The sequence below is a fragment of the Tympanuchus pallidicinctus genome, unplaced genomic scaffold, assembly GCF_026119805.1.
Source record: "Tympanuchus pallidicinctus isolate F22 unplaced genomic scaffold, pur_lepc_1.0 scaffold2, whole genome shotgun sequence".
In the NCBI taxonomy this organism is placed as follows: domain Eukaryota; kingdom Metazoa; phylum Chordata; class Aves; order Galliformes; family Phasianidae; genus Tympanuchus; species Tympanuchus pallidicinctus.
The window spans coordinates 6,516,769-6,535,613 of NW_026294721.1; the positions used below are offsets into that span (position 1 = coordinate 6,516,769).

Below are 18,845 nucleotides of genomic sequence, written 5' to 3' on the forward strand. Positions count from 1 at the left end.
GGAAGGGGAAAAAAAACACCTACCTGAATAATTTTGTTTCTCTTGAAGTGATTGAGGCTTTGCCATTCACCTCACCACAAGCCCTGCAGGTCCGAGGAATTTCAGTTTCTCAGGATAACACCCAGGATGGAGCAAAATTGCAAATCAGCAAGACTCATGTTTTCTTGCCTTAAAATCTAGAGTTCTCTGTTCTTTGAGTCCAGCAGCTTCAACATTTCTGGTAAAGTCCAAACCACATCATACGGGCGCATGAGACATCCCAGTTTTCACCAAGGAGCTGGAGGTGTTGCTCTGACATCCTTTCTTTTCCCAGTGAGCAGTCCAGAATAGCCATCTGTTCCCACTAGATCGACAGAATGCTGTAACATATGAAAGGCTGGAGCTGCTTCCTGAGTTCTCCTTGAGCCTCGTGTTCCTCCTTGCTGTGAGGCAGAGTTATGTGCCCCACAGCTCATGAAGCAGGAAAGCAGCAGGAAGGACAACATGGACATTTGTCTCCAGTCCTCCCCAGCAACTCATATTTCATCATGCTGGAGGATTTTCTAAATATTTTTGAAAAGCTTTTGTTAATTTACCTGCCTATCATTCTTCTATATACTTCAGGGATTAAGGTACTTGTCTTGTGGCTTAGAGGAACAAGGAGTACTCTGACTTTGGTCAGCACATCCGTCTCATTTTAGTGGAAGAATAATTTCATCAGATTATTCTGGGGCACTTGCATTCTTTGACGATTAACTAGGTAGTATGAGGTACATGTCCAGACAAATCTCACAGGAAGCCACTGGACTACATAAAAACACAAAGGCCTCTAGTACCTGTATGCTAGTTATGCATCTATTGACACTGCAAACTCTGTGTTCTGATCTATAACTATAGGAGGTAGCATCTTAGAATATACACCTGGGAAAGTGATGACTGAAGACTGTGAGTGACATTCATTGACTTTTCTACCAACTGCCTGTGCCATTACAGGTTCTTACTGAAAAACCAGGCTTAATTACTAGTGTGAGTGCAAACACAGACATATGGCTTACTTTGAGACCTCAGATAAATCGAAATTACTTTGGCTTTGTTGAATATTGGTTAGGAATTTCTATGCATGCATTTTTCGATCCACAAGCACTTTCTGAAAGGATACACAGGGCTTTCATAGCCTGCCCTTCTATAGTTAGAGTGGGACTGAAATAATTTCAGCCAAGTAGAAATAAACAACAATTCTAAGTGAGCTCCTGGGGTTCCTCATGGAGCCAGAAGCAAGCTATAGCAATACCTTCAGAAGAAATTTCACCCCATCCTGTTATCCTTCTGTGAGGTGTTCATCTCTCTAGACTACTAGATAAGATGAGATGATTTTAGATAGTATTGAGCTAGGTAAATGACTGGGACTAAGCTAACATCTGTAGCTAACTGCATGATCATTTAACTCAAGAGTTGGTTAAGCTTTATCACAATGCTCCTCTGATCTCTCCAGTCCTACTATAACACACTGACATGATATCTGATATATCTCTTGGTGTTAGCCAGACAGCCTGAAGGAATCTTCCAATACCAAGAGAAACCAGAAGTTATTTACTTGTTACTGATCTCAACTTGCTCCATGTGCATAGGAAAGAACTTGCAGTTCTCTAGGCAAATCATTTTTTTTGCTGTGACCCTCATGTAGTCCCAAAAGCAAAGTAAATGTGTCTTGAGTCTTCTGTGGTCAAATGAAGTCTTCAAAGATGCTGGGTTTGGTGTAATTTGTATTCTCCTCCAGTACAGAACTCATGTAGTCCTCTGACACCTAAAAGTAAACTGTCTGATCCTGAAGTCGATTAGACTTGAACCATGAATTGAACTGTGTTGTCAAAAGCAAAGCTTTCTACAAATCTTTTAGGGGAGAGAAATTAAAACAAAAGTCCCAAAAAAGCATAAGGTGTTGAATCATGTATTTGTGGTGGAGGATCAAATGACCTCTTTTGAGGGTTATGTACTGGAAGTACAGGAGGTCAACATAGAGTGTTTGGGAAGGATTCCCACGGGAGCTAGTCTTAGAGGCATAAAAATGCAAACAATCTTTGAAATAAAAGATGAGTCAGACAAGGATGGAAATCAAGCTGACGAGCTCAGATAGCTCATGAGTAGTTTAAGCACATGCCAGGCCCAGAGGCAACTCCTAAGTTGCCAGCACTGTTGCCTGCAGATTTTGCAATAGATCCTACATTTCAGGATGGTTAGAACTCTACCTTGGATATGGATCCTAGGAGAATTACTACCAAAGGAGACTAACTTACAGCAGCCTGAGGCGTAGAAGTGGCATCCAGTCTCCATCAGAATTTGTTCTTAAGTAGATACGCCCTGGCCTGCCAGCCCTAGAGCATGGTATAACAATCTTCTGTGAACAAGCAGAGTGTGAGCACTGGCAAGGCAAGCTCCCAATCTCCCCTTATTTTCTTAAGGCAGCACATCTCAGCGTGCTGAGTTTAGTCTTCCTGCTCATTCAGGCTTTCTCTGCTTGCCAAAGGTTATGATTCTGGTTATGACATCTTTGAGCTCACTCCCCAGAAGTTCCTCGCCTGACAGTGGCCTTTTGATGCAAGCCAAGGCACATCACAAAGATGTTTCCCACCTCAGAGACTTGATAAACGCAATAGGCAACACAAAGAATAGGAGGATAGAAGGATTATTATGAAATGGTGAAGCAGTTTACCCCAAGACTGGCAGATTCTCTCCCAGACTGTGCAGGTAGAATGCAAACAGCTGTGAGCAATGTCCAGAATTTCTGCATCTCTCTCTTGCTCTTTGAACACAAATTACATATTTTCAGTAAAACTAATGGAGCTTCACTAGCAAGGGTTATTAAGGGTATTAAACAGACAACTGACCATTGAATATCAATCAAACAACATTTTTCAGTCATTATAGAACCAAGTTTAATCTCTCATAGCAAACTAGAATAACTAACTGAAGACTGCAGATCCCATTAGGTGGGAAGTGCTGAAGTTTTCCCATTCAAGGCAGTGCTGTACTACCTGAACTAACAAGGAATGGAAGCACAGGCTGACCCAGTTGAATTCCTGAGTGCCTTTTGATACTAGTATACAGTACAAATTAGGTACCACATTAATGGCATTTAAATCTACCATGGGATCTAAAAAAAAATCTATCATGGGTTTCCAAAAAAGGACAATCCTTTAAATACACAGACCATAACTGTTTCTTTTTTTTTTTTTCTTTTTTTTTCTTCTGTGTGTATGTTTAAGTACCCTCAAAACCTTAACCTTTAGGTTAGAGTGACTATAGGCACACAAGACACTTGCAATATAGCCAGGCATGGAGGCCTGATCTTACAAGGTCTGTAGGAAGCTAGAATCACAGGTGTAACCAACCTGTCCTAAACGTTTTTGTATTTGAAATCAAGACAACACCTGTCCCACACTCAAACCCTTACACAGCAGTTTTCCCAATGCAAACTGGATCTCTGTATCCTTAGTTGCTTCTCTAATATAAATAACAATGACTTAAATTTCTAGTCTAGCTACAAGTTAATGGATTGAAGACTTGGGGAAATACATCATCTTATTTATTCCATTATTTTCTTCAAACCACTTTTGTAAACAGTCATAAAACATGCAATAAACAATTACCTTTAGATCCAGAGCCAAATGTTGCATCTTGTAACTCAAACACACCCAGCTCATACAAACAGGCTCTTACAAATTCATGATGCTCTCATTTGACATGCAGTGCCCTTCACCCTTTGCTCATATGGCATTCACCAGCCCCTCAGGTAGCACAAGTCCTTCTCTTAGTTCATGTCTTAGTTCAGTTCAGTTCTAAATAAATTTTCTTTCAGAATATATACAGGTCATGTCACAGCTCAGTCACGTCTTTCTGGAACCCTAGACCATGGTGAGTATCAGTTATTGTAGTGGGTATCACCATTCAACACACCTCAGGAGAAGATCTTGTAGAAACAGTCTATCCTCAACATAAGAGTAAGCCCCTCCAGTTAAAATACCCTAACACAAAGAATGAACTTTTTCAGTTTATTTAGTCTTATTTTGAATAAATGCATACACTGATTTCGTTAAGAGACATCTCTCTCTTGTATTTTGAACATACACAGCAGTCAGTATTTCCTGAGGGATTTCTGTTTTACATTTCTCATTTCCTTACCACTTTTATTTTGTAATGCAGATCCAGTGTTGATCAATGTGATGTCCATAAAGGCATGGAGTACAACATTCCGGTAACATTGGCCATTTTTCTTATATTCCTACACATTAAATTGCTGAGCTCTATCCAAGCATCCCCCAAACAGAAAGGATGTTGAGGTGGGTCCCAGACTTAGGTTACACTTCCCATACAAAGTCAGTAATGGCAATGTTGAAATAATCAACCATAAAGGCAAAGTTAAAATCTGCGTGGTTAATGGCAAGTGTGACCAGTACATGAAAGAATCTTAGGAGTTCAAGTCTGTCCGGTCTTTCCTCAGGAGTGACAATGTCCCTTTTGCTGTGTCCCCAGGAGGATCCAGAATCCTCCACTCCCTTTCTGTCACATTCCCCCATAAGCAGCCTTTCATCCCTCTCCTTGCAAGTGACTGTTCTCTTCTGAAAATCTGGTTTTGCACTATGAAATCCATGGCCTGAACATCAGTGCATAGGCGCAGCCAGAAAAGTACTCCTTCAGAGTGCCTGGCATAGTACTGAAGTTGTTATCATGAGTTAATGTCTCTGTCAGAGTATTTTCATTGCTGGTCTTAACCTGTGCAGTGTGGGTTAAACCAGGAGCAACAAGCCCACATCACTTTTGTTGTGCCAACACTTGTTTAGGAGTCTTTCCAGGAGTCAGGTGTTATACCATTAGGGCACTCCTCTTCCAAATAGGAATAATGAAAAGGAATACTAGAAGAGTTTGGACTGGAGTTTAATTCAGGATAAAAATGCAAATGTTGAAGCTGCAGGGCGAGCTGCCAAGGCCTGTTATAATTGGGTGGGTACGGTGATGTATGTGGGAAGAATGGCATGCCTCAGTTGTAATGCAATGCAGAGCACATTCAGCACACTATTGGCATGGCACTACCCTATGGCTGACATTGTTCCCAGCTCCAGGGTCAGATACAGTGCAGGCGATGTCCTCTGTCTTTAGCCCCAAAGAGTGGGCAATCATGGATTGCAGATGTGCTCAGTTTGTGTCACTGTGTGCTGGGGCGTTGGTTGGTTGCCCTTTGATGTGACTGTCCAAGCAGGTGGCTGCGATGGCTCCTGGCCTGCATTCCTTGCTTCCTTCCTGCTCACAAATGCTCTCCATGACAAAACCTTTCCATGCACAACATAATGGGAGGGGAAAGGAAGAGGGAGAAGGTATTTGGAGAGTTGCAGAGATGGCTGTGGGTCAGCTCTCCATGCACTGGGTTACAACTTCACCTCCAGTTCAGCTGTGAACTACATGCAAAAGTGCCACATCAGGGCACTGGGATTTGAATGGTGCAAACAACAAAATAGGAGGTGGGGGAGAGGCAGGAATGCTATTTAAGGCCAGTAGAAAACTAGAGGGCTGAAGGCACTCACATGGGAAAGTTATTTTATACACAGTACAGGAGTACAGAACACAATGATCCCTCATAGCCTTATGGCCCACATTACTTTTTCTATAACTTTCTTGATCCTGCATGCAAAAGCTTGTTTTCACTGGACCTTGATCCTTCAAGTAAACTCTCATTAGAAGTGACTCCTAGGTTTTGCATAGCAATGACTTGAAAAGCATGGTTTCAGAAGGTCCAAATTACATAAAGTTAGAAGGACCAAACAGATGTAAAGCTTATATAAGGAGGAAAAGTATCTATAACAGGCAGTATAGACTTTATGATTGTTTGGTATTACTTCCTTCATGAACTATAGAATTTTACTCAGTAATTTGTGAGGCCATGGAACACTCTGATAACAAGGATCAGACCATTCCCAGCCCTGACAGCACCAGGTGCCAAAAGAGAGCGAGGCACACCTTCTCCATAAACCTCTTCCCCAGTAACATAGCCCAGAAAATGAGAATTATGGCATCTCATAACCAAAAGTACAGTCGCTCCACTGTTTGTGGCAGAAATGGAAAGCTGGAATAGCAGCCTTGGATATAGCCTTCTCATCTAAAAGTTGCTTCATCTCAGAGAACTAGAAGCACATCTCATAGCTATCCAGAAAGCAGTCACAAGTATTCAGTGCACATGTGTGCTGTTTTCACCTAGCCAAAGCAGCTTTGGTGGGAAGACTAAAAATCTGTGGCTTAAGCTAGGATTTAGTTCAGTCATCCTTAGCTTTCTAGCCTGAACCAGTTATCCAATCTATCTGCAGCCCATGGGAAAGACTGGCAGCAGCTAAAATATTTCTTTTAGGTTAGGATGATTTGTCATCTGGGGGTGTCTGCCCTCATATAACAGGATTATATACGACTAGCTTAGGTTGAAGGCAAATACTTAAATGTGGATAAAGACAGTGAGACAATTTCCTATGGCTGTACCAGTATAAGTTCACACCAGGACCATCAGTGAGATGCATGATATTTTTGAGATTTCAAGTAAGCTAGAGACTAACATAAGACTCCACTCCAGAATGGAATCCTTAGGGCCACAGGTTTCCCTTGAAATCTTGGGAAAGTCAGAAAGTCACGCTATTGAAAATTTTAGGAGGACATCAGATAGGGTCATAACGACATTGTAGTGCAGTTAGTATCAGTCAGCTGCAGAGTACTGCTGTTCCTCTGAGTCAATTCTTCATGGCTGGAGACATCCTGTAGCACTGGGTTTGGGGAATTGCTCTGGAGAGCAACGTCTGTGTCCAGCAGGTTACCCACACATTCAGGGGACTAGGGTCAAGAGAGCACCCCAGCTACGTGCCAGCCAGATTGCCTTTGAGCTAGACCTCATGATCTTGATTGACAGAAGAGAATGGAAGCTGGACTACCTGTCTGGAACACCTATCACAAGGACTATGTACTTTAGACGACTCAATAAACTTACAGGTGGCTCATCACCCTTATTACATTATTTCACTACCTTCTTTTCTGCATATACATTATTTTAATGAGTATTTGGCCTTTGTACTATTTAGAAAGAAAGATTTTCTCAGTCTTCAGCCCATTTAAGTCTGATTTCCCATGTAGATCGCTAATCTGTGATAGAAAACTACACAGACTTTCAGTCTATGTGTCAAAGAACTGAGCTCAAAATGAGACATCTTCAAAGACAGGGGCAGTGTGGGGATAGGAAAATCCCCTTAGGTCTTTGAGCTTACACAGTGTAAGAGAAACTAACTCTATGAAGCCTACCAAATGCATCATACAGAATCTGCATTCCATCTTTAGTTATAGTGTCCGGTTATTTTAGTACTAAGTTCTTTAACTTCATTTGCTACAAGCAACACAGGGTCTCTTTGCTTGCACTGTTTGAAATATATGAAACAAAATGTTCAGCAGGAAATGGAACTAAAATAGCAGAATTAACTTCACAGGTGCTGTGAGCTGTGGGAAGAACACTTTGAATCAAAAAAGCACCAGTAATTCCTGAGTTAGGGCATAAGAAGAGCTCACTGAAAGAAAATACTGATTATTTCCTCTTTTAAAATTATTGTTTCTATCAAAATACATTAAAGTTTTTTGTGTGCTTTAAAAGAGGCAGAATAAGTTAACCTCCTCTGTTTCAGTCTAAGTGGATTTGACACTTGTGGGAGGGGGATCATCGGACGTTTCTAAAACTTTCAGTCTCCCCTGATTATAAATTAAAGATAATACTTCTTCCCTCCCTCCTCTTTTCCTTGATTGCCCCATGCATTTCTCTTTCACCATGTCTGATTTTTGTCATTTGGTGGCTTTCTGTGTTGTCAGTAGCATTTCATTCCACATACATTCAAACAGGTCTAATAATACTGGAGGGTGTTTGTGTCTGCTTTTGAATGCTTTCTTCCCCTCTAAAAGGCCCCGTCTCTGTGATTACCTTCTGCCTGGTCACTGTGTGTAAGCCAAGAGCTCAGCAGTGTGGGAGTGTGACAGTCTTGAGACATTTCCACAGCACCCCAGGGCAGTAAATTAATGCTGACATGACCCACCAAGCACATGGCAGCTCCATTGTCAGGGCTCGTCTAACAGGAGAGATTGAATTTCACACTGCGTTTGATATTAAATCTCTCAATGCACAAGCTGACCTGAACAGATATCCAAGTATCAGCAGTGAGAACTTCAGCAAGGGAAGGTGCTAAATATTAGCTGCCCTCATTCGAAGCATTGCACTGCAATCACTGCCTGATCTCATTGCACAGCTGATATTATGACTATGTCTGCCCTGTCCTTTGCAACCATCCCACAGCAGAACCAGCAGCTCTACCATGTCACTTATCATGTTCCACCTCTTCTCACTGCTGTCTGCATGTCCCTGGGATACCTCCAGCTCCACCAGCCCGACTCTGATCTCCAGTGTTTCCTCACCTTCTACAATCTCCCATTTGTTTTACTTGTTGCTAAGCCAGGAGAAGCACATGCTGTTTTGCTGGCCATCCTGGGCTACATGATCAGCCAGAAGATGCCTGGAAAGCAAGGAGAGGTCACCTTTGAATCAAGTAAACAGTCTAAAATAAGCAAGTTATTCAAAGTCTTCACTGATAATCCAGATAATACTCTTTGGAGTGGATCAGGAGAGTCTTCATATGAGACTGTAAAAGTCAGTGCCCAAAACATTAGACTCAAATCATCCTTTTTAAAACTGAAAGGAAAACTAGACTGAAACTGTCCAATCAGGAACCAGTAGAAAACAATATAAACACATTAATTCACCTTGCACTCTCCTTACAGTCCTCATGAAGGCTACTTTGTAGCCTCTCACATCTCTTCTTAGAAATCCAGAGCTTGATGAGCAGGTTACCTAAATTACATTTAATTAGTAGTTGCTTGATTAGCGGTTTACACTGGATATCAGTCAGTGATTACATCTGGAGATGTGGGGAGCCAGGACACTTGGAAAGCATTTGATGGGTATATGCAGGGTTTCTCTTTCCACTGAATTTGTTGTGCTCTGGCAAGCCAGAAACCAAATCAACCTTTCATAGACATCTTCTTCTATCTGAAGAGATAGATGTGCACTTAGATTCTTTCATGGTTTTCGCCATTGTCAAAGATGATGGAATTTGGGAAAACTCACTAGCCCAAAATGTTCAGACTTGGAACTCAAATGGCTCAGCCTGAAATAGCACAATGTACAATTTTGCTTATAATCTACTAAGGTAAAAAAGACGTGGAGTCAATCTGTATAACCTTTTTCTTTTTTACTTTTTTTCTTTAATCGCAGGACAAGACATTTCTCCCAGTGATCTGATTCCAGGTAAAGAATTTTCATTTGTGCAATACCAAAGTACATCTTTTTTTTTTTAAGAAAGGCCACCAACCTTTGTCTGAAGACAATATGGGATGGAGAAATGGCTGTTTCTCTTGACGTTTTTTTTTCAAAGGTTAAAACTCTTATTTCCTTCTTGGTTTCAAATTGTCTGGCTATTCTCCACAAGCCAAAAGAACATTTTGATGGTACTCTCCCCATGTGGAGGTATGTAGATGTTGTAACCCATTCATTTATATCATTTCCTCTGGATTGGCTGGAGACATAGTACTCTTTCCTGGAAAAGTTCTGCTTCACTACAGCCTATAGATGTCTGGGACCCTCCTTTCCTTGGGTACCGAAAGCAGTCTCTGGTCTATTCACCCCAGACCACCTGAAAAATCATCAAAGAAAGGAAGCTGCAGATGTTCCAGCCCTCTACAGTCTGAGTCTACCTGTCTGCTCAGAGAGCAAATCAAACTCACAGAAGGATAAAATTAGTTGCATATATGGTTTATATGAGCAAAATAACTGCACATAAGTATAAAGAGAAAGAAAAGTGCACATACAAGTATGTACATAGTCTGGCTTAATTCTGTCCTTAAGGGACATTGTCTTCTGATTACTTGCCAAATAGAGGCTATGCTATTCAGTGATTCATTTTTCTACATTTGCAAGTCGTAATCTAGTCTGAATCTCCCCAAGGGTCATACACGAGCACCAGATCATTCGCATTTGCTCAGACAGCAGAAAGTCTTTAGCACACTATGCACAAGAGAACATGCTGAACTGAGGGATCAGAAAGGTTTTCAATAGCTTCCACACTGGGAAGACCAGCATAAAATAGTTACATTTGCTTAAAGCTGATGGAATAAACTACTTGTCATATCTTCATTTGACAGAAATCTGTGGATGTTTGTTGACTTGAAGTAGTTGACTTCGATCAAATTATGCTGATCCAACTGGAGATCTGATCTCTCAAAATAAGAAGATGATTTTTTTCTAGGTTTTTCATATAAGAGCTTAAAGACTCTTAGATCTACTGCAGATCTTAAAGTGTGGTATTGCCTATAGTACAAGATGCAACTCTGACCAGAGATGTAACAAGAAAAGATATGCTTTTTCCAACTGCTAATGCCCAGACATAGCCTAAGAAACTATCAGCAAGTAGAGAATCAGGCAGTTCTATTGCATATGAAGGTAGGTCTACCACATCACTTTCAGGTTCACATTTTACCTGACTGTCAGTAACCCTCTCTGTAAAAACAGTACGGATTTCAAACAACCAATAACAGAGCAATACAGCCATTACTAGTGTAAGTCATAACAATGGGAATATGTTTGCTTGTAAATGGAGTAGGAAGTCTTTGGCTATCTGAATTGATCTGTTTCATTATCTTTCTTGAACAATATTGAGGATCAAAAAGTTTAAAAATCAAGTCTACAAAGTTTTGCTGAGACAGCCTTTGCTTCTCATCTGTAAATTACATCTCCACAAATAAGAAATAGATGCCATTAACTCTGAAAAAGAAGGGGGGAAAAAAAAAAGAAAGCATGAAGGAAAAAAGAAAGAGAAGCTCTTCAGCTAAGAAATCTAGTTTAAGAAATCCAAAATTGCAAGAACAAAAAGTGCTTGGATGAGTGTTTTAGTTCAAGGCAAAGCTGACATGCCAGGTCTAGACTGGGACAAAATTCAGACATTAGTTATTAGCAGTGCCAGTATTCAAGGATGCTAGAATCAGCGTTTTGCTGAGATTTCATTCACAGAAATGCATTTCAAAGTAAGTACCCAGACAACGTGCTGTTGAAAATCAGTGGGCCCACTGTAGATTTTTCACTGAAAGAAGTGAATAACAAAGTACTTGGACAACTGATGAAAATTACTAGAAGCAGTGCAGTTCATGAAGTATCTGACCAAAAAGAAATATTACTGGCAGGAGAAGGTCTTTTAATTTCTAACTGGACTCCTTCAGGCTGGCAGCTCTGTCTGGCTGGGCTTCGTGCAGGTGTTTTTCCACTTCTGGCTGTTCTTTTCCCCATGAAGACAAGGGCCAGAGCTCTTCAACATCACTGGGCACCAGATCAGATCTGAGGGAGCGCATGAGGATGCAGGGGGAGACTTTTATGCAGCCAAGCAAGTTTCTGGACTCCAGCTCTTGAAAAAAAGTTTCCACGCTCTGCCAAGCCCTCCAAACTGCCCAAACACTTCGGAAATTACAACATCCCTTTTTGCTGCCAACTGGGAAATCTGCTTCACTCCATCAACTGGCAGAAAACAAAACACACCTTTTGGGAGGAAGAATATTTTTGCCTCATTATTGCTAAAAGGGCAGTATATGTCTCTTAGTGGCTCGCTTATGTTTCAAAATGGAGCACAGACACCATGATTTTCACATTGGTGTGGTGTGTTGAGGGCAAGGAAATTGTTTTTTCTGCTATTGTTGAAGTGCAGTGACAGACTTAGCCACTGAGCACAGGTGTGGTGTTCCACACAGTATTCCTCATGAGGGTCCTATACCCAGAGGCAGCACGAAGGCACTTCTGTATTTTTGTTTAGGCTGAACATCTATACTTATACCAGCTGTAGGGCTCTGGCTTGTGTCTCCTACCTAAAGCTAGCATTTCCCCCTGATTAGTGTTCTCCTACCAGGGTTATTAATGCAGTCACATTAGGACAGCTGGTTGTCCCATGGCCTGGAGAGCCTATATGCGTCCCAGAATTAAAGCCTTGCAGGCGATAAAATAGTTGGGACCTATGGGATTTCTTGGAAATGTGCTGTGAATGAGCAAACAGAAAAGAAATTAATGCTGTGTTGATACTCTTGGCTCTAAGATCACCTCTGGTTCATTAAAAACTAGCATGAACTAATGGGAAGTTAAACCAGCTATTAAAATGCTTGTGTCACATAATTTCTTCTAATATATCCAGTTAATATTTCCAAGACGATTGTCACAACCAGTGGCTGCCACAATGAGTGTTCTAGGAAGGGAATGAACTGTCACAGACACACTAAAGACACACTGAAGGACATAAAGGACCCATTCTAAGGGAGCAGACTAATTTAAAAGCACTGTTGCTACATGCTGGCCCTTTAGCTAGAGTAGAATGATGGTAAAAATATTTGGACATTAATAAAAGCATCAATAAAACCTTCCCTCCTAAGAGTTGACTGCATGGAGAAGAAGATAGTTATACATACCAAAGATAAGAACCAGCTCTCTAGCCCAGATTCATCTGATCTTGACTTAGGTGTATGCAATACATATGCATCACAATGCACACCCCAGTACAAACCTATCCTCCAAACAAAGCAAATATTTCTCTCTCTAGATGGTAGTTTAGGTCACAAAGGTCTGTGTCGTAGATTTGTCTGTAACTCCATTTATCATAGAGACCCTATGGCAATTTTTTTCCTAACTTACACATTAGCAAGGTGCTAATGTTTATATGGGCATGTATATGGGTTGAAATTATGTTTGGACTATAGCCATGACTCTCAGCCATATAACTGTTTTTCTTGTTCTGAAGAAACAACCAGCAACAATGAAGGTCCTTATCAAAATAAGTTGCAGTTTTCTAAACAAATCACAGTATCTTTTTGCTAACATAACTCTTGAAATGTATAGCCATAACTTTACTCTTTTTTAAATCAATTACAAAATATACAGATTACTTTCTTGGAGGCTAGATGTCACCCATAAACTGCTACACACATGCAACTCCTAGGAGACCATCTCAGTTCAATCATTTCTACTCCTTGGTTTGCAAGTGCTGCTAAGCTCAGAGAAGTCTTTAACAAGCTAACACCTCTGAATGCACATTCCTTCTTCCCTTGCCAAGAGGCTGCTCCCTATCCTTTGGTCCTGTGAAGATAATTTAAGAAACGTGAAGGAAATGGGAGAGAACATCTAGGCCCTGAATGTACCAGTGGATATTTATGTTTTACCCAGGCTCTCCTGGTCCCTTCTTCATACCTCTGCCTGTGGCCCAAGAACCCATTTCAGCTCAGCTTGGTGCCATTAGACCCAGCCCCAGATGCACTGTAAGTAGTTCTTTCTCCAGTCTCATCTCCTTTTGCTCCTGACCGGGCTTTTGAGTGGACAATGGTCTTTGATCCTCTCAGACACCCTCTCCCCAAATGGAGAAGTTGCTTATTTCTCTCCAAGTACATGCAAATGCTGGCAGATCAAGATATGACTCTACAGTTCTATGTTTAGAGTCTTCTGGGATTATAACATGTTACCTAAAATCTGAAATGAATTTGTTTAATTTTGAATTGTTTCTGTGTATTGGCCATTGTATCACTGAAGAACAGAGTAGCAAGAAATTCCTGTTCAGAAATCACTTTGAAGAGAGATCATTCAGTGAATAGAGGGAAGATAGAGAGGGGCTGGCCTCAATCCTTTCCTAAAATTTAGGAATAATGTTGACCTTATGACTGGTTCAATTCTTGGGATCTGAACCAACTACAAGCTGCTGGGTTTATTCTGCTTGATCGTTTGCATGTGTAGGAAGCTTTGTTTCTGGGTTGTATAGGTGAACAAGTATGGGGTATAACATTCTCTGGGAACAGTGATTACCCATTCATCTAGGTACTCAGCCTTGTTCTGATCTGCAGTTCCTTACTGCTGTGTTCTTTGCAGAGAATAGGAGACAAATTCCAAGTTAAGGCAGAAACTGGGTTCCAGAAGGCAATGAAGAGAGAGCTAAAATATGATACCCAGCTCAAAGCCCGTGTCTGTTCTATGAATAATACCATAATATGTCTATGAACTACTGAGTAGGCTGTGCAACCTCGAGAGATACTAACACCTCCCACTATACCATGACCACATTCAAATATTTCCTGTAATTTCTCAGTGTCAGCAGTAAAGTATCTAGTATACACCACCTGAAGTGATTAAACGTGCCTTATAAATGTCAAAACACTTTCCAGCATAAATCTTCAAAGGTCTGCATGAACTCTTGTTCAAAACTGGCTCCCCTCTCTTTTTTTTGCCTGTTGCAGCAGGAAAGGAAAACGGCAGTAGATATTATAGAATTTCAGGCATTTATTTCCACAAATGGTAGAGTACAAAACTACACTGAGATCCTATTTTTTGATATTTTATTTTATATTATATATTTATATATATGATATTTTTATATATTAAAATATTAATATTTTAATATTTGATACATCAAATATTAGTTTCTAATCAGCTCTTGAACATCTATCTGTTAGTAATAACTACTCTGGTAAAAACATCCTGTGGCCTCTGTCAGCTTGGAAAATCCATCTTACTTCTAAAGTCAATTGGAAATTGTATCTGGTAATTCTTGGATGAATTAATCTTAGGTTAATATTTTTCTGCATACAAATAGTCCATCTAGGAAAATATTCTACTCTCCATAGGGCCATTTTCTCCTACAGGTATGAAATATAACTCATTCTTTTATGGGAACAATTGCCTCTCAAAATGTGGATCATTTAAGGGTGATGCCTACAACTTCAGACTTGAGAACATTTACAAGTGTGAAAAGGCCCTGTACTGATAGGTAGTAGCGTGTAATTAAAACAAAGCATATCAAGTCATGCCACCTGTTCCAGCTGAACATGTATTGTGCATGCAGCCCCACTAGCACTGCCTTGTCCTACCCAAGTAACCCATAGAAGTTTGCGTCCTCACAGAGAAGGTGCACGCAGTTCAACCATCAAGCACCAAGCTGTTCGTGATAACCTATCATTTAGTCTAAACTACTCTGCTTTCTCTTCCTTATCATGAAAGGATATAATTTGCACTCCATACTACCCATCCAATTAAGAAAAGACTAGCTTAAATTTTAAAGTTCTTTATAGTTTTCCAAAACTATAAGCAGAGTAAGTTGGTTTACTTGAAGCCTTTTGCAGATTAAGTTGCAGGCAACTCCTCTCACTCAGTCAACCCTTTCCCAGACTAAAGACAAACATTTGGGACTGTTGGTTCAGATGTACCTCTGGCACTGGGTCTGTACATGCTGTGGAAATACATTTGGGTGGGATCAAACACCATACCCTGAGTTGTAATGGAAGTGAACCCGTGTCCAAATAATTTATCATGAAATGTAGATATAACACAGACTGAGAGGGAAAAATCTGTGCTAATAGAGATCTAAACTGCCTTTGGACATAGTTCTGGAGAATATATGTTATGGAAATGACACAAGCAGCTGTAAGAAAGTCTTGAAATAAGTGGTTTCCAACATAGAGTGGCTTCATTTGTACTTTGCAACTCTATGCACATGCAGAAATGGCCATGGAGCCAACATATAACTGCACAGTGAGAGAGACCAGAGAGCTCACTTCCGCCTTCTTCAGGAGTTCACCTTGGATAAGTCAAAAATGTCGATCTACCATCAAAGACTTCAGGGCTTTCCAGCAGCCAGTATATATAATAGCTAACAGTACCAAAGACAAGCCTTGCCTTCAGTGCATGCTTTGTGTTTCAGTTGGTTCATTCTATAGATGTGCCCATATCCAGTTCAGTTTCCACTGAGACGCTGTTGCAATCCCTCAATCATAGAGCATTTGTACAGAAACCTGCTTTCTATAATCAGGAGCCATAAGGAGAGCGAGTTTCACTTTATCACTCTCTGCCTAAATATATAAATAATCCAAAATCTGAAGTGTATGTTGGACAGCACCCTCGGGCTATCATTTTACACCCAGCTGTTATTCTCAGAGGTTTCTCAGTAAATCCAGGAATAGACCCAGCCAGGAGTCGGGAACAGGCTCAGAGGAGAATGTCACCATATGGCAGCTCCTGACTGTTGCATAAATATATTGATTAGTTGAACCAGCTTCAGGATGTCTCTATTGAGGAAAGAAAACTAAAGAAGAGATATAAATTCTCAGAAAGATGAAAAAGTACCTGAATTAGCCACTCCTTTCCACTCAAGTATCTTGTCCAAACTGTGACATCAATCGCTTGAGAAAATTGTCAATTTCAGTTTAAATATGAAGACTGAATTCAATTTCTGAATAAAAATTGAACAGAATAGTCATATATTATTGCTATGACAACCTGGAATAGCACATTAGCAATCCAAATGACAATATTCTTCCCCCCATTGGTGAGAAAAGAAATAACACTGTAGTTTTTAATATGCATTTTCAAAAGGGAAAGATATGATCATATATTAAAACTCACCTTGAAATCCTTGAAGACCATTTTCCTCACATTTTTAAACAGCTAGTGAGTGGGTCTTGAACTCTGTGCATTAAAGCTGAGGGGAAATGGTAATAACTGCTCTCCCATTCACTTTCTATGTGACCTCCAGCAAATCATTTTAACCTCACTGCTTTTAGCATCAGCCCAAAGGGGAAGAAAGCTGAAGACTTCAGCTTTGTCTGGGACCCAGAGGGCTTATTGTGTCCATTTTGATAGCAGGTGGCGTACCTGGAGCAGTGGCTGATACTAGGGGAGGGCTGTGGTGGGTCAAGTGACAGGGACAGAGAACTGGGGTTAAAGCACTGTGCAGCTTTGTACCATGAAGCGACCCCACTTTGCTCTAACAGCAGCACCCGATCGCATGCTGGTCAGGGTGTGAAAAATAGATGCCAGACAATGAAAGCCAAGTGCTTAGAGGGGGCTTGGATGGGGCTGAGATGGTAGAGAGGTAAGAAGGAATGACAGTTCATTATTTTAAAAATGAAACAAACATCAGGCTGTTGGGCATTCCCCAGTCTCTACTAACACAGTTTTCAAGGATCACCAGATACAACTTCCTTTCTCAAAAGGAAGTAGTGCCCTCATCATTACTGCTGTTCCTACCTCATCTGACTGTATAAATCCTGATGGCACTATGCAAAACTGAATTTATCCCTCAGCATTCACAGAGGCAAAGAAAAAAACATTCCACGTATCTATAGCCATGTACCCATCCCTGGCATAGGCCATACTCCACAGGAAAGCTTTAGTATGGTGCCCAGGAATGTACTCACTCAGCTTCCCAATAACAGCAAAATGGTACGTTTTTTCTCCATTTTCAGTGTGCCTGAGTAGTATGCTCATGATAACTTTCTGAGCGTGATGTAGGAAGTTGTTTTTAGGGGTTAGTTTGGGTTGGCCTTCCCTTTTCTGGCACACAGAATGAATATTACAGCATGGCACCAGGGACCTCTATGGTGTGATCAACAACATGCTCCAGATAAGGAGAAAATCCAGATGAAAACCCAGGTTTTCAATAGCTTATGGCTTTAGTTGTTTTGCATTTCTGAAAAGACTGAAGCTAGTTACCAAGAGGCCAAGCCAAATTCATATCTGGATGACAAGTGAAGAAGGATAAAACAGAAAACAAACTCATCCTGAAAAGTTTTCTGTACTGCTTTTTTGGGTTCAAAATGTTTTCAAAGAAAGTTCTGTTAGTTTAGAGCAGTGTTGGCCAAAATGGATACATTTTCCAGGGAAATCAGCCAGTTTTTAAAGGAGGCCAAATCTGTTTCCACATGGAAATTGGCTCATTTTCTGAGTATAGATGAATTCTGCACAAAAATATATTAAATTCCTTTCCCCACCCCAAACTGTATACACTTTCACATATCCTGATGGGAGAACTGCTGTTCCATCAGCAACAGAGAACTGCAATTCAAACAATTGCAGTATTATTCAATTAGAATGACAATCATGTCAACATAGATGAGACAGGGAAAAAACTCTAAAAAACAAAATGTACCCATTTCAGTCAGCTCTTGAAAATGCCTTTTCAATCTGTGCACTCCTAGAAGCTGCACATGGATACAGACAGCTTCCAATTTTTGTTTTAAAAAAATAATAATCAAAGACTAATCAATAGAAAATAGAATTTAAAAAAATGACAGAACTATTAACTAATAAGTGATATATATTGACATTAATTAACAAGAGGCCAATTATACGGGTTGGACAATTGTATTAGCCTTCATCCTGAGTGCATTTGGATAGCAAAAAGGACCATAAAAGGACCAAAAAAGTCCATTAAGGTCCACGCCCTCTTTAAAAAGTGTTGTAGAGAGAAATGTTTTTTAATACATAATGTACCAAAGAACCGAGATGTGTCAAAAAACACATGGCATGTACCACTGAGTGTCTCTGAAGTGTCTGCCATTTGGAATACTGTAATTTAAATACTTTGCCTGTTTAGTCTATTTTGAATGGCTTCATTATAGAACTGGTGGGAAATTCTCCAATGAAACAAAACAAAAAAAAAAAGTGTTTTGGAAATAATTTCAGATTCAAGATTGTCAGAATACCCCTTTTTTACCTTTCTTATAAAAGAAAACGCTCTACTTTCTAACACTACTTCTTTCTGCAACCTGCGATTACTAAAATACACAGTAAATACACAGAATGCATGTGAATATGTATTCTACAGCATGTATCCATCAGATACATGCAAATTAATTGAGATTCTTAGAAATAATAAAAGTAGAAGATTTAAACCAGCGTGCTTTAAATGCTAAAGGATTCAAGTAAAAAAATGTCAAAATCTTAGCAGTTTGCATGGGCT

The 18,845-nt window shown here is 40.2% G+C and overlaps 1 long non-coding RNA gene across 1 annotated transcript in view; it reads right to left on the minus strand.

The window, feature by feature from the left end:
• Positions 1-3,486: 3,486 nt before the first annotated feature.
• The window catches only part of LOC128080216 (uncharacterized), a 63,563-nt gene continuing 48,204 nt past the window's right edge, over positions 3,487-18,845 (minus strand). Inside the window, exons 9-10 of the long non-coding RNA XR_008206549.1 lie at positions 16,229-16,334; positions 3,487-8,555 (exon numbers count right to left, since the gene is read on the minus strand). This is a non-coding gene — a long non-coding RNA (uncharacterized LOC128080216). The remainder of the gene's footprint in view (positions 8,556-16,228; positions 16,335-18,845) is intronic.